Source organism: Macaca nemestrina, chromosome 5 (genome assembly GCF_043159975.1).
Source record: "Macaca nemestrina isolate mMacNem1 chromosome 5, mMacNem.hap1, whole genome shotgun sequence".
NCBI lineage: Eukaryota > Metazoa > Chordata > Mammalia > Primates > Cercopithecidae > Macaca > Macaca nemestrina.
This window is the reverse complement of record NC_092129.1, coordinates 43,493,614-43,508,260: the sequence shown is the minus strand read 5'-3', so window position 1 is coordinate 43,508,260 and position 14,647 is coordinate 43,493,614. Positions and strand designations below refer to the sequence as shown.

At 42.9% G+C, this 14,647-nt stretch overlaps 1 long non-coding RNA gene across 1 annotated transcript in view; it reads left to right on the top strand.

Moving 5' to 3' along the window:
- The window catches only part of LOC105465714 (uncharacterized), a 47,356-nt gene that overhangs the window by 25,204 nt on the left and 7,505 nt on the right, over positions 1-14,647 (top strand). Inside the window, exon 2 of the long non-coding RNA XR_011623415.1 lies at positions 11,008-11,129. This is a non-coding gene — a long non-coding RNA (uncharacterized lncRNA). The remainder of the gene's footprint in view (positions 1-11,007; positions 11,130-14,647) is intronic.

The window sequence follows — 14,647 nt, the reverse complement described above, 5'->3', positions numbered from 1 at the left end:
TCTCCTCCTGTATTCAAATTTTAAAACTGAATCTATCCTTTAAGGGCCAGAGTGAATCTGCCTTTTTTTTCAGCCTTCCCTGACCATCCTCAGCTACAGTGACATTAAACTCCACGGAACCTCCATGTACTGTTCCTTTATCTTACTTTATCTTTATAATTTACTAGGTGAAGTATGCAGAGTAATGGCTGATTTATAGTTTATTTGGGCTGTCATACAAAAATAATATAGACTGAGTGGATCGTAAACAACAGAAATTTCTTTCTTGTGGTTCTGGAAGCTGGGAAGTCCAAAATCAAGACACTGGCAGATTCAGTCAGTGTTGAGTGTGCACCTTTTGTTTCATAGGCATCTTCTTGCTGTGTCCTCATATGGCAGAAGGGACAAAGGAGCTCTCTGGCTCCCTTTTTATCCCATTCGTGAGAACTTTGCCCTCATGACCTAATCACCTCCCAAAGGCCCTGCCTCCTAATACCATCACATTGGGGGATTAGGTTTTGATAAATATATGGATTTTGGGAGACAAAAACATTCAATCTATAGCAGTCCCCAAAGATGTCCACATCGTGTTTCCCAGAACCTGTGTGTATGTTAGCTTACATGGTAAAGAGAAATTAAGGTTGCAGATCAAGCCAGAGTTGCTAATCAGCTGATCTTAAGGTAGGGAGATTATCCTGAATTATCCAGGCTCCCTAATGTAGTCACAAGAGTTCTTAAAACTGGAAGAGGGAGGCAGAAGACAGAATCAGAAAGATGAAGCATGTGGAGGACTCAGCACAACATTGCTGGCTTTGAAGGGGGCCACAAGCCAAGGAATGTGGGTGGCCTGTAGAAGCTGCAAAAGGCAAGGAAAGGCATGGTGGCTCACGCCTGTAATGCCAGCACTGTGGGAGGCTGAGGTGGGCAGGATCACCTGAGGTCAGGAGTTCAAGACCAGTCTGGCCAACGTAGTGAAACCCCATCTTTACTAAAAATACAAAAATTCACTGGGCATCGTGGCATGTGCCTGTAATCTCAGCTACTTGGGAGGCTGAGGCAGGAGGATCGCTTGAACCTGGGAGGCAGGGGTTGCAGTGAGCCAAGATCATGCCATTGCACTCCAGCCTGGGTGCCAAAAGTGAAACTCCGTCTAAAAAAAAAAAAAAAAAAGGGCAAGGAAACAGATACCATCCAAGCCTCCAGAACATATGCAGCCCTGCTGCTTCCTTGATTTTAACCCAATGAGTTTCACTTCAGACTTCTAACCTCCCAAACTGTAAGATAATAAGTGTATTTTGTTTAAGCCACTAAATTTGTGGTTATTTGTTAGCAGCAATGGAAAACTAATATACTAGAATCACCTAGTTATTGTAGGTATTTTGACATCATCCTCTTAAGTGATTTTAAATTCTGAGAAGATAGATACCAAGCCTTACATATCTTTATAGGCCAATATTGTAACAGTATACTGAGCATAACAAATGTTGCAATCTGATTCTAAGAATCAGAAAGGAGAGGTGAGAGTTAACCCCCTAAGAGATTGTATACTGATTTTTAAATGTTGTATCTGCACACACAAGCTACCCAGGAGGGCAGTCATTCTCAGCTTTAATGGTTCTAATAGTAGCCATAGGTATTTGTACTTGTATTACACAAGACTATGGAACCAAAGCTGAAGGAGAAGGAATGTGGCACGTGTGCAGCTTCGTTCTGTCATTTATTCAATCCACATTGATGTGCAGGGCTTCAGATTTTTCTCTTTAAGGATGTGGTTCCATTGCTGCACTGATGTTTGCAAGGCCCATATCTAATATTTACTGCATGCTTGTAACCAAGTATTGTTCAGAGTGCTTGACATATATTACATCCCAAAAGGTAGGGTTATATCATCCCCATTCTGAGGAACCTGAGGGACAGAGAGACTAAATTGCCCAGTGACATTGAGCTTGTGAGTAGTGGAGCAGTGATTCAACCCCAGGCAGCCTGTCTTCAGAATACCAGCTTTGAATTTTAACTTGTGCTCTCCTAGCAGTTTATCATAAATTCTTTTATGCCTCAGGCCTGGTAGTGTTTAGTAAAAGGTCAACAAATGTTCAGTATAGCCAGCTCTTCTTCCCACCTCTTTCTAGTCAGATTTGTTTCCTGATCAGAATTTAGAAAATTTACCCAACTTACATCTCTATGCTTTGCTGCATAATTTGCTCTTTTCAAAAACTACTCCTTTGTGAACATTTGGATTAGAAATTAAATTGGACATTTGGGTTCCCAAAGACTATGTTTTATTCTATTTGTTAACATTAGATTCTCATTTATATAAAATACATTATATATCTGGTTTGTGAAATTGTGGGTGACTTTTGTGTTCTTTGACCTTTATTATCCAGATTTTTTAAATGAATGTGAAACTTTTATGATTAAAAATGCTAGGAAAGGGCTGGAAACCGTGGCTCACTGGCTCACACCTGTAATCCCAGTACTTTGGGAGGCCAAGGTGGGTGGATCGCTTGAGCCCAGGAATTTGAGACCAGCCTGGGCAACATAAGGAAACCCTTTCTCTACAAAAATACAAACATTATCTGGGTGTGGCGGTATGCACCTGTAGTCCCAGCTACTCAGGAAGCTGAAGTGGTAGGATTGCTTGAGCTCGGGAGGTGGAGGCTGCAGTTAGCTGTGATCGCGTCACTGGACTCCAGCCTTGGCAACAAAGTGAGACCCTGTCTCAAAAAAAAAGGAAAAGAAAAGAAAAGAAAAATGCTATTAAAGTGTTAAATCACAAAATGAGTCACACTTTGTAAATTTTGTTTTCTACTTTGCTGTATTTTAAACACATTCCCATCTTATTAATACTTCAGTGACACTATCCTGTTTTATATGAATATGTCACAATTTCCTTTGCCAATATCTAATCACTTTTGCCCCACATTTAAATTGTGAGAAACAACTTCACCATAACATCCTTGTAACTAAATATCTATGTACTTTTAAAATTTCCTTAAGATCTATTTCTAGACCTGAAAATGCTGTGCCAAAGATATGTAGGTTTTTAGAGCAGATTTTTATGGCATTTTTAATATATGCTAAATTCTCCTCCAGAAAGTGTGTACCACATTTTTTCCCCGCTAGCAGTGTTTGAGAGGTTAGATTTTCCTCTCCCTTGATAATACCTGATACTTTATTTTTACTTGTGCATCTAAACATTTTCTTGTCGTGTATTCATGTCTTATTAATTACCTGCTTTGAGTTTTTTACTTTAAAATATTTATTTTTCTTATTAATTGATAAAATCTTATAAATTAAAGATATTAGTTCCCACCCCCAACTCTTCCCCCCTGCCCCGCTTTTTTTTTTTGAGGCAGGTTTCTCTCTGTCACCCAGGCTGGAGTGCAGTGGTGTGATCTCGGCTCACTGCAACCTCCATCTCCTGGGCCTCCATCTCCGTTTCAGCCTCCCAAGTGGCCAGGACTAAAGGTGGGTGCCACCACACCTGGCTAATTTTTGTATTTTAGTAGAGACAAGGTTTCACTGTGTCACTCAGGCTTGTCTCAAACTCGTGAACTCAAGCCATCGCCTGCCTTGACTTCCCAAAGTGCTGAGATTATAGGTCTGAGCCACTGTGCCTGGCCTGTTTGTTTTGTTTTTGTTTTTTCAATATTTTCCATAGTTTCAAATTTGCCTTTGTGGTCAGGTGTGGTGGCTCATGCCTGTAATCCAAGCAGTTTGGGAGGCTGAGGCAGGAGGATTACTTGAGCCCAGGAGTTTGAGATCAGTCTGGGCAACATAGTGCATCCTCATTTCTGCTAAAAATGAAAAAAAAAAATAGCTGGATGTGGTGATGTGCACCTGTGATCCCAGCTACTTGGGAGGGAGGCTGAGGCAGGACGATTGCTTAACCCCCGGAAGGTTGAGGCTACAGTGAGCTGTGATCTCACCACTGCACTCTAGCCTGGGCAATGGAGTGAGACCCTGTCTCAAAAAAAAAAATGCCTTTGCATTCTGGTCATGGTAGAGTTTTTTGGTTTATTTGTTTGGTCTTGGATCAGAGAGAGAGACTACACATACTTCTTGGTTTATGACACACTATTATCACTGTTTCATTTAAGGCACTACTGATTTGTTATAATTTTTTTTTTTTTTTTTTGTATTTTCCAATATCCTCTTCCAGTTCTATTGTCCTATACCTACTCCCAGTCTTGGGTTCCTGCTCTAGAATGTGATACCATTAATAACATATCCTTGAACATGTATATATTTTTTAAATATATACATATAAAATATATGTTGATAGTGTTTTATATGTGCAACCTTTACATACTCATGAATTACACTGTGCTATAGATCTTGCTGTATTCTTTTTGTCTTTACTCGATAGTATCATTTTAAGATGAATTCATGTTTTAGATGTACATGTATAGTATTTCATAATGTGGAATAAACTTCAGCATTTAACTTATTCATTCTAATGATGAACACATAGTTTACCACCAACTCCCATCAGTGATAGACAACATTGGCCTAAACATCCCTGCATATGCCTAGGCACCTCTGTGTGAGTTTCTTTGGGACAGGGTCCTCAACCATGTTTGTGCTATGACTCCTTTAGCAGTCTGCAAAAACCAGATGGATCTTGATGGCTAATAGTGATATATTAAACTTAACCACTTAGTGAACATTCTTTATAATTGATATCAAAAAGAACATGGTTTTTGTTTCTGTTTTTTGTTTTCTTGAAATGCACTTTCACTCTTGTTGCCCAGGCTGGAGTGCCGTGGTGTGATCTCGGCTCACTGCAACCTCTGCTTCCCGAGTTCAAGTGATTCTCCTGCCTCAGCCTCCTGAGTAGCTAGGATTACAGGCCATGCGCCACCACGCCTGGCTAAGTTTGAATTTTCTTTTTAGTAGAGACGGGGTTTCACCATGTTGGTCAGGCTGGTCTTGAACTCCTGACCTCAGGTGATCCACCTGCCTTGGCCTCCCAAAGTGCTGGGATTACAGGCATGAGCCACCGCACCCGGCCTGAAAAGAATGTGTTTCAAAGATCAAGTTATATATTGTGTGCCAGAGCTTGTACTGATCTTTTCTGTTAAATGTCACCATTTAGTAAAACTCTTTCTCAAAATAACATTCTTAAAGGCATAAGATAAAATATATAGAATTACAAACGAAACAACTTATATTAATATACAGTAAATGTTTACTTTATTAATGAATTAAATAACAAGATATCACTATGACAATGTCAAAGTAGTGATAGCCATAAGTAATAATGTAAAGTGAAAATATTTATGATTTCTATTCATCACAATGTCAGTATTACTGTGGTTTATTGTCTACCTATATAATTAAAGAAAATGCTAAATTTCATTAGCACACATAGCTCTGCCTCTGGAAGGATTTTTTCCTTACTGCTCTCCTTTTGCACTATTCTTGGGTAGAGTTGTGTGTTCCAGCAGTCCATTCGTGGCTCACAAAAACATCTTGACTGAACCCATCTGATAACCAAGCCTAGGTCATATCTTCCCCCATCAGTTGGTCATAGGTGAGGCATTGTTGCAATAGAAATAGGAGACATGGGCCTGGCCGCGGTGGCTTACGCCTGTAATCCCAGCACTTTGAGAGGCTGGGACGGGTTGATCATCTGAGGTCAGGAGTTTGAGACCAGCCTGGCCAACATGGTGAAACCCCATCTCTACTAAAAATACAAAAATTAGCTGGGCGTGGTGGTGGGCTCCTCAGCCTACTCAGGAGGCTGAGGCAGAAGAATTACCTGAACCCAGGAGGCAGAGGTTGCAGTGAGCCGAGATCGTGCCATTGCATGCTCTGGCCTGGGCAACAGAGTGAAACTCCATCTCAAAAAAAAAAAAAAAAAAGAAAAAGAAATAAGAGACACTGGAGCTTGGGCCACCTTCTTATGTAATCTGCTTGTGGCCCATGGACATGCTGGACTTTATTTTGTATGCACCATTTACATTTTATAAGGAATTGCTACTTCACTTATTTGAATATATAGTTTAATGGCTCTTATATCCATGATGGGTAGCTCTGGTTACACAGTCATTTGGTGTCCCATGTCAGAAGCTCGGTCTCCATTAGGGCCTAGTATCACACCTGAAGTTGCTTTCCAAATGACAAGCATCACCTTCTCTGCCCCCAGAAGGCATCACATTCTGCCAGAATCCTAGGATCTGGGTTGTAACTCTTCTGTTAAAGTTTGCCAGCAATCTACAATATGCTTTAATTATTAAATATCAAGGATACCTCTAACATCATTGATTCATAGTTAGCATATGACCCAAGTGGCCTAAAACTGCTAGTGTGTCTTCTTTTCCTCTTGGACCCACTCAAAGCTAGCGGCCTTCTGAATCACTTAATAAATGGGTTGGAGCAATATTCCCAAATTCAGAATATGCTGAAATCTAAAGAGGCCCACCAAGCTCTGTGCCTCTTTCTTAGTGGTAGATGTGTAAGGTGCAACAAGTTTTCTTGTTCCTTAGGACTATCCATGACTTCTCGGAATAGTAGACCTCCAAAACCTTTGTAGTATTTATCTGCCATTTATCTGGGTTCTATTTGGGCATCCAGAGTACTTGTCACTTTTTTTTTTTTTTTTTTTTTTGAGACAGAGTCTTGCTCTGTCGCCCAGGCTGCAGTGCTGTAACACAATCATGGCTCACTGCAGCCTCAATCTCCCAGGTTCAAGTGACCTCTCACCTCAGCCTCCCAAGCAGCTGAGATTACAGGTGCACACAACCATGCCCAGCTAACTTGTCCCTTTTTATTCACCAAGTCTGTGTAGTATGACATCATAATGGAACAGCTTGATTTCCTAGAAAATATTGAGATCATCAAGAATTTTGTGGACTGTATTATGAAGAAAGCAGAAGAGTTTATTAGCCCTGGGTCAAGACAGTAAAATGTACTTCTGACTTTCTCATGTAAAAGTAAAGTTTTTTGACTTTTATAGTGATATATTGAAAAGAACATGTTTGTAAGATCAAGAGCTATACACCATGTGCCAGAGCTTGTGTTGATTTTTTCTATTCAAGATACTGCATTCAGCCCCTCAACTGCAGTTGAAGCTACCAGGTGGTTACATTTAATATATCACCATTGCTTCAGGTGGAAGCAGGAACTGCAAGGGCTAGGGGAGCTCCTCTGAAGACTGGTCTATCCCTCTCCCTGCTCTGAGCTCCTGCCTCCAGACCATTTTCCATCATTCACTCATTCATTCATTCATTCATTCATCCATCTATCTGTCCCTGCCACCAGTTCCACATGGCTGGCCCAGCATCAGAGGAGGGGTGGGAGTGACAGAGCAGGGTACAGACACTGCCATCAGGGTATGGTCAGGACCTGGTGGAATGAGGAACTGGGGAGGGGCACTTACCTGGGAGGAGAAAGGGAAGGCTCCTTGGAGGAGATGATCTTAGAGCTGAACCTTGCAAAGCTGTGCTCTGATCCACGAAGCCTCCCATGCATGGGTGAAATTTGGGAAAGGAAAATGTGGGACTGTGAAGGCCTTCAAATGCCAGTAAGGAGGGTGTCAGACAGATCTGTGTATCTGGAATATTACTTAGGGGCTGGTGAGAGGGCTGGACCAGCGGGGAAGACTGAGGGTGGGGAGACCTCGAAGGAGGATGGGCATGGTCCAGGCTGTAGAGAATGGGGCTCAAGTCTAGGCAACTGGGAGGAGCAGATACACAGGGAAGGTACAAGGGCAGGTGTGGGACATGTTCACTCTGAGGGGGCAGGACCCTGGGGGCAGGGACCTAGAAGCATCTTATGGGCTAAAGACAAAGATGGCCCTGGAAGCATCAGCGTGTGGTGGGGGATGGAGGCACTGAAATTGGGAGAGAGGATGACGTCTCCCCAGAACACAGTGGAGAACAAGGCCTGAGACTGAGCCCCAGGGCTCCTAACATCTCAGAGACACAAGTACTCTGGAGGTGAACCAGGTAAGGGTGGTGTCCTAGTGGTGGAAAAGGGAGAAGCATCAAGGAGCAGTGATGGAGTTCTTGGCATCAAAAGCTGCTGAGATGTGTGAAAGGACTGAGCCATGCAGGTCCCAAAGTCATGAGGGAGGAAAGCTGAGAGTCGGGGCTGGGGGCAGAGGGCTTGGCTGCCTTGAGTGAGGTTAAGCAGGGATGGTGAGGGAAGATGGGGACCCTGGTTGGGGGACTGGGGGTGGCTAAAATGAAAATGAAAAAAAAGTATCCCTATTAACCATCATGATCTGGTATTTGCAGGAGTCATACAGGTAAATTAAACAGGGTTGTGATGGGAACCAACACCTCTGTGTCCTTTAAATATCTGAGTTGTGCTTATTCCCAAAGTTCCTCTTGGGATGTGTTTCTGATTTGCTATCTTGGCCCTTTGGTGGCAGGAGGCATTTTTCAGGGTCATTTTCTAGCTATTCTTACCGTAATAACTTTTACACAATAGGTCAGGGGCTGTAAAAGTTTGGCCACCTGGTAAGTGTATCTATTCAAATTTCACGTCTGAGAACTGGGATATAACCACAGAATAGGTTATTTCCTATTCTTTAGGATTCTGTTTTGTAGAACTTTTGGACTCACAGTGATATGGCTTGGCTGTGTCCCCACCCAGATCTCATCTTGAATTCCCATGTGTTGTGGGAGGGACCCGGTGGGAGGTAATTGAATCATGGGGACAGGTCTTTCCCATGCTGTTCTCGTGATAGTGAGTAAGTCTCATGAGATCCGATGGTATTATAAGGGGGAGTTTCCCTGCCCAATCTCTCTCTCTGCCTGCCGCCATCTACGTGGAATGTGACTTGCTCCTTCTTGCCTTCCGCCATGATTGTGAGGCCTCCCCAGCCATGTCATTAAACCTTTTTCTTTTGTAAATTGCCCAGTATTGGGTACATCTTCAGCAGCAGCGTGAAAATGGACTAATACAGTAACGAGGACTAGGGCCAGAACTGCATTTATTACCTGGTCTGCATAAGTCCTTTCTCTACCCAGTGGTCTATGATGGCATTTTGTGTTTGCTTGTTTTGGTGGCAGTTCAGACCCTGTTATGTAACAGTCCTCAAAATGCCTGGAAAATGCCTTTCCCCAGTGTATAGTTTTTTTAGTAAATGGCTGCAAGAACTTCTGGGGAATGATTGGGGGAATGTTTATGGTACATACTTGAGCAAGTTTTAGATGGTCCTTCCTCAAGGAGACATATACTCCCCTTTAATCACGGGATCTCACCTATGAACTGGCTAAAAACTGGATGAGAGACCACAATATTTTTCCACTTTGCAGCCAATGTCAGTCTTCTCTTCAATTTTTTTGTGTTTTATTTTATAAGGTAAATAAGTAACATCCTGATTGATTGGATATCCATCTGTCTTGCTCCTAGGAACAGCATGATCTAGTGACCATCATCACAGATGTCTGTAGGCCAAGCCACTCTGATCGCCATTCCAGCCTTGCTATCTTTTATAGCAATGATGTCCATATTGCCTCTGTTAGGTGCCACTCCCTGGCCTCTGCCATTCCAGAATCTTATTATGTCCATTGATACCAGAAGGCCAGTTTCAAGGCTGCATCTCTTCAACATATAGAAGAAATGTGTCATTGAGTTTCTGAAAGATCCCAGTGCAAACTTCCTTGGTGCATTTCTTATTGCTTTAGTGAAGCAAATGTCTTTCAGGGATTCCTGGGAAATACAGTCAGATAGTGGATTTTCTGATCATATTTAATGAGTGTAATACATATATTTTAACATTTTCACTGCCGTGTGCCTTTTTACCCCTTCCTCAATATTTGCCAAAGTAGTTCTGGCATCTCCACCTCATTTACAGTAGGACATCAAAATGGCCAAGCGTCAAGAGCAGTATATTAGAATGACTCCGGTGGGATGCGGTAGCTCACACCTATAATTCCAGCCCTTTGGGAAGCCAAGGCAGGAGGATTGATTGAGTCCAGGAGTTCAAGACCAGCTTGGGCAACATGGCAAGATCCCGTCTCCACAAGAAAATAAGAAAATAATTAGCGGGGTGTGGTGGTGCACGCCTGTGGTCCCAGCTACTTGGGAGGCTGAGGCAGGAGGGTCCCATGAGCCCAGGAGATGGAGGTTGAAGTGAGCCGTGATCATGCCTCTGCACTCCAGCATGGGTAACACAGTGAGACCCTGTCTCAAAAAAATAAAAATAAAAAATAAAAAAAAGTATGACTCCATATTTTTTTTTTCCCAGGAGGCTAAACCCCAAGTCACAGGTGAGTGCTCCAGTGTCAACAAGCTTTTCACTTTTTTTTTGAGATGGAGTCTCACTCTGTCACTCAGGCTGGAGTGCAGTAGCACAATCTCAGCTCACTACAACCTCTGCCTCCCAGGTTCAAGTGATTCTCATGCCTTAGCGTCCTGAGGAGCTGACATTGCAGGTGCCCACCACCACACCCAGCTCATTTATTTTTATTTTCAGTAGAGACGGAATTTCACCATTGTTGTCCAGGCAAGTCTCAAACTCCTCACCGCAAGTGATCCTCCTGCCTCAGCCTCCAAAAGTGCTGGGATTACAGGTGTGAGCCACCACACCTGGCCACTACACAGATTTATATTTTATCCCCTCATCACTCTCCTGGTTCAATACCCTTGAGATTCACTCTCACACATGTTCATCCATTCTTGCTAGTACTTCTTATTTTGACCCTGTAATTGTTTTGATTGTGTAAGCCCTTTCCTTCTAGAGTAGGAAATGCGTTTTCCCTCTAGACCCTTACTATTCCTAAGGCAATGAAGGATGTGGTGGCAGGTCTTGGACAGAAAAAAAGCATTGTCTTCCAAGCTACCTGACTCAGGTGAGGTTTCTGCAAAGCTTCCAGGGATTGTGGAATTTTCCTCTCTAGCAAGAAGGAGAGGACGGCTTCTTCTGGCAGAAGACTCGGGGGAATTTGTGGGTTCCAGATACTGAGGTTTATCTACCCAAATGTCACTATACCAGCAAATCACTTTTCCTGTCAAGTCCTCAGCTTTGGCATAGAATTTTTTTTCTTTCTTTCTTTTTTTTTTTTTTTTAAGACGGAGTCTCGCTCTTTCACCCAGGCTGGAGTGCAGTGGCATGATCTTGGCTCACTGGAACCTCTGCCTCCCGAGTTCAAGCAATTCTCCTGCCTCAGCCTCCCGGGTAGCTGGGGCTACAGGTATGTGCCACCGCACTTGGCTAAATTTTTGTATTTTTACTAGACACAGGGTTTCACCATGTTAGCCAGGATGGTCTCAATTTCCTGACTTCATGATCCGCCTGCCTCGGCCTCCCAAAGTACTGGGATTACAGGCATGAGCCACTGTGCCCAGCCCGGCATAGATTTTTTGAGGCTATGCATTCAGTCTCCTTTGCAGTTTTGCTGCTCTTACTGTTGAATCCTGGGCCTGATTTTTCAGCATATATTTCCCTACAGCTACAGGTAATGAGGATCATTTTTTCATTTCCTTCCCTTTTTTTGTTTAGTTTTTCCCCCAAAGTATAACTCACATGCAGCAAAGTACACACATCTAAATGTAGTTGCTTGATGTATATATTTATGACATACTTACACACCCTTATAACTACTGCTCAATCAAGATGCAGACCATTTCCAGCATTTCAGAAGGCTTCTTCATGCCTTCCCACAATCATCATTTCCCCCACAACGGTATCACTATTTTACTTCTTTCACCAGAAATTCATTTTCCCTATTTTTTAACCTTACCTAAATGGAGTCATGGCTTGTGATCTCTTGTTCTTCATTATGTCTGGGAGATATGTGCAAGTTGTGCAAAGCAGTAGTTCCTTTTTTTTTTTTTTTTTTTCTGAGGCAGTCTCACTTTGTCACTCAGGCTGGAGCGCAGTGGTGCGATCTCAGCCCACTGCAACCTTCGCCTCCTGGATTCAAATGATTCCTCTGCATCAGCCTCCTGAGTAGCTAGAATGACAGGCACGTGCCACCATACCCAGCTAATTTTTGTATTTTTAGTAGAGATGGTTTCGCCATGTTGACCAGGCTAGTCTCTAACTCCTGATCTCAAGTGATCCACTTGCCTCAGCCTCCCAAAGAGCTGGGATTACAGGCATGAGCCACTATGCCTGGCCCAAAGCAGCAGTACTTGTTAATTGCTGTTTAGCATTACACAGCATATTACAATTTATTTATTTATTCTCCCATTGATGGGCATTTGGGTTATTTTCAGTTTGTGCTATTATGATAAAACGACTATGAAAATTCTTCTTTCTTTTTTGAGACAGGGTCTCACTCTGTCGACCAGGCTAGAGTGTAAGTGGCATGATCTCGACTCATTGCAACCTCTGCCTCCCACGTTCAAGCAATTCTCTCATTTCAGCCTCCTGAGTAGCCTGGACTACAGGTGCTCACCACCACACTCAGTTACTTTCTGTACTTTTTAGTAGAGACAGGGTTTCACCATGTTGCCCAGGTTGGTGAAAATTCTTATATACCACTTCTAGTGTATGTAAACACTCATTTGTTTTGGGAGTAGAATTTTTCAAGAGTAGAATTTGCTGAGTCATGTGCATATAATTTTAGATAAAAACTACCAGTTTTCCAAAGTGGTTGTACTGACTTAAACTCCTCCACCACAACATAAAATGTTCCAGGTGCTCCACATCATCGAGTACTTACTTCATGTTAACAGTCCTTTTAAGTCATTCTCATGAGAGTGTAATAGCATCAAATTATTGTTTATGCACTTCCTTGATGAATAATGACTTCATTGCCTTTTCATATGCATTTTGCCCTTCGTTTATCCTCCTTGTGAAAAGAGTTTTGGGTACAGTTTTTAAAAATTGGGCTATATGGGTTTTTTTCTTAGTGATTTGTAAGAATTTTTTTATACTCTAGATCTAAGTATTGTGTTGAACTATGTTCCAAGTTTTTGTCTTGCCTTTTAACTCTCCCAATTGTGTCTTTTGATGAACAGAAGTTCTTAATTTTAATGAAGTTCAATTTATCAGCCTTCTCTTATAGCTAGTGCCCTTTGTTCCATTTAAACCCAAGGTTATAAATAGGTTCTGTGTTTTCTCCTAGAAGCTTAATTGTTTTACCATCCTCATTTATGTCTGTGATCCACCTAGAATTAATTTGGGGGTGTAGTGTGAAGTAGAGGTCAAAGTTTGTTTTTTTCACATGGCTATCTAGCACGAATTATCAAAAAGACTATCTTTTATTTGGGAGTGTCTTTTATTATTGTTGTTGTTATTATTATTATTTGACAGAGTCTCACTCTGTCACCCAGGTTGGAGTACAGTGGCATGATCTTGGCTCACTGCAATCTCTGCCTCCCAGGTTCAAGTGATTCTCCTGCCTCAACCTCCTGAGTAGCTGTGATTACAGTCAAGCGTCACTGTGCTCAGCTAATTTTTGTATTTTCAGTAGAGATAGGGTTTTGCCATGTTGGCCAGGATGGTCTTGAACTCCTTATCGCAGGTGACCTGTCTGTCTTGGCCTCCCAAAGTGCTGTGTGAACCACTGCAACAGGCCTGGGAGTATTGACTGCCATGGAGGACTCTATTTTATAGTGGGCATTGAGTTGGTAGCTACATGACATGAGTATGTTGATTTTTTTTTTTTTTTTTTTTTTGAGACAGAGTCTCGCTCTGTTCCCCAGGCTGGAGTGGAGAAGTAGCACCATCTCCGCTTACTCTAACCTCTGCCTCCTGGATTCAAGGGATTCTCCTGCCTCAGCCTCCCGAGTAGCTGGGACTACAGGCGTGCACCAGCTAATTTTTGTATTTTTTTTTTGAGACGGAGTCTCGCTCTGTCGCCCAGGCTGGAGTGCAGTGGCTAGATCTCAGCTCACTGCAAGCTCCGCCTCCTGGATTTACGCCATTCTCCTGCCTCAGCCTCCCGAGTAGCTGGGACTACAGGCCCCACCACCTCGCCCGGCTAGTTTTTTGTATTTTTTAGTAGAGATGGAGTTTCACCATATTAGCCAGGATGGTCTTGATCTCCTGACTTCGTGATCCGCCCATCTCGGCCTCCCAAAGTGCTGGGATTACAGGCTTGAGCCACCGCGCCCGGCCAATTTTTGTATTTTTAATAGAGATGGGGTTTCACCATGTTGACCAGGATGGTCTCAATCTCCTGACCTCATGATCCACCTGCCTTGGCCTCCCAAAGTGCTGGAATTACAGGCGTGAGCCACCGCGCCCGGCTGAGTATGTTGATTTCTTTTATCAAGAGTTTAAAAGCAGCTAACCAAAGCCAAGCCATTCTATAATTCCTTTTAAAAATAATTTTTATGGTGACTATTGCTACCTCTTCCAGTGCTAGAATACCACATATTCTTTGCCTTCTGCCTCCACCACATTCCAATCAAATGTAGACAGAGGCAATCAGGGAAGCCATTTTGTGAAGCTACCAGAGTATAGGCCTCTCACGTGCTACCAGTGACGGGGTTCTTTTTGCTGCCTGGCTGGTGGGTAATCCCGGTTTAGAATCCTGTCTCGAGGGCATTCTTTCCATGGCCACTTCTGTAGCCACACTTACTTCTTCTGGGTTTCCCCCAAAGCAGAGCCTGGGCCTAGAGTTGCATGCAGATGCTTGATTTGGTATGCGATTCCAGGGAGCAGGAGTGAAGGGCCAAGGAAAGTGAAGTAGGGAAGGAGAAAAAGGCAATGCTAGATTGCATTATTGGGTTGGCCCTGTTGCAGGAGATTGGTGTT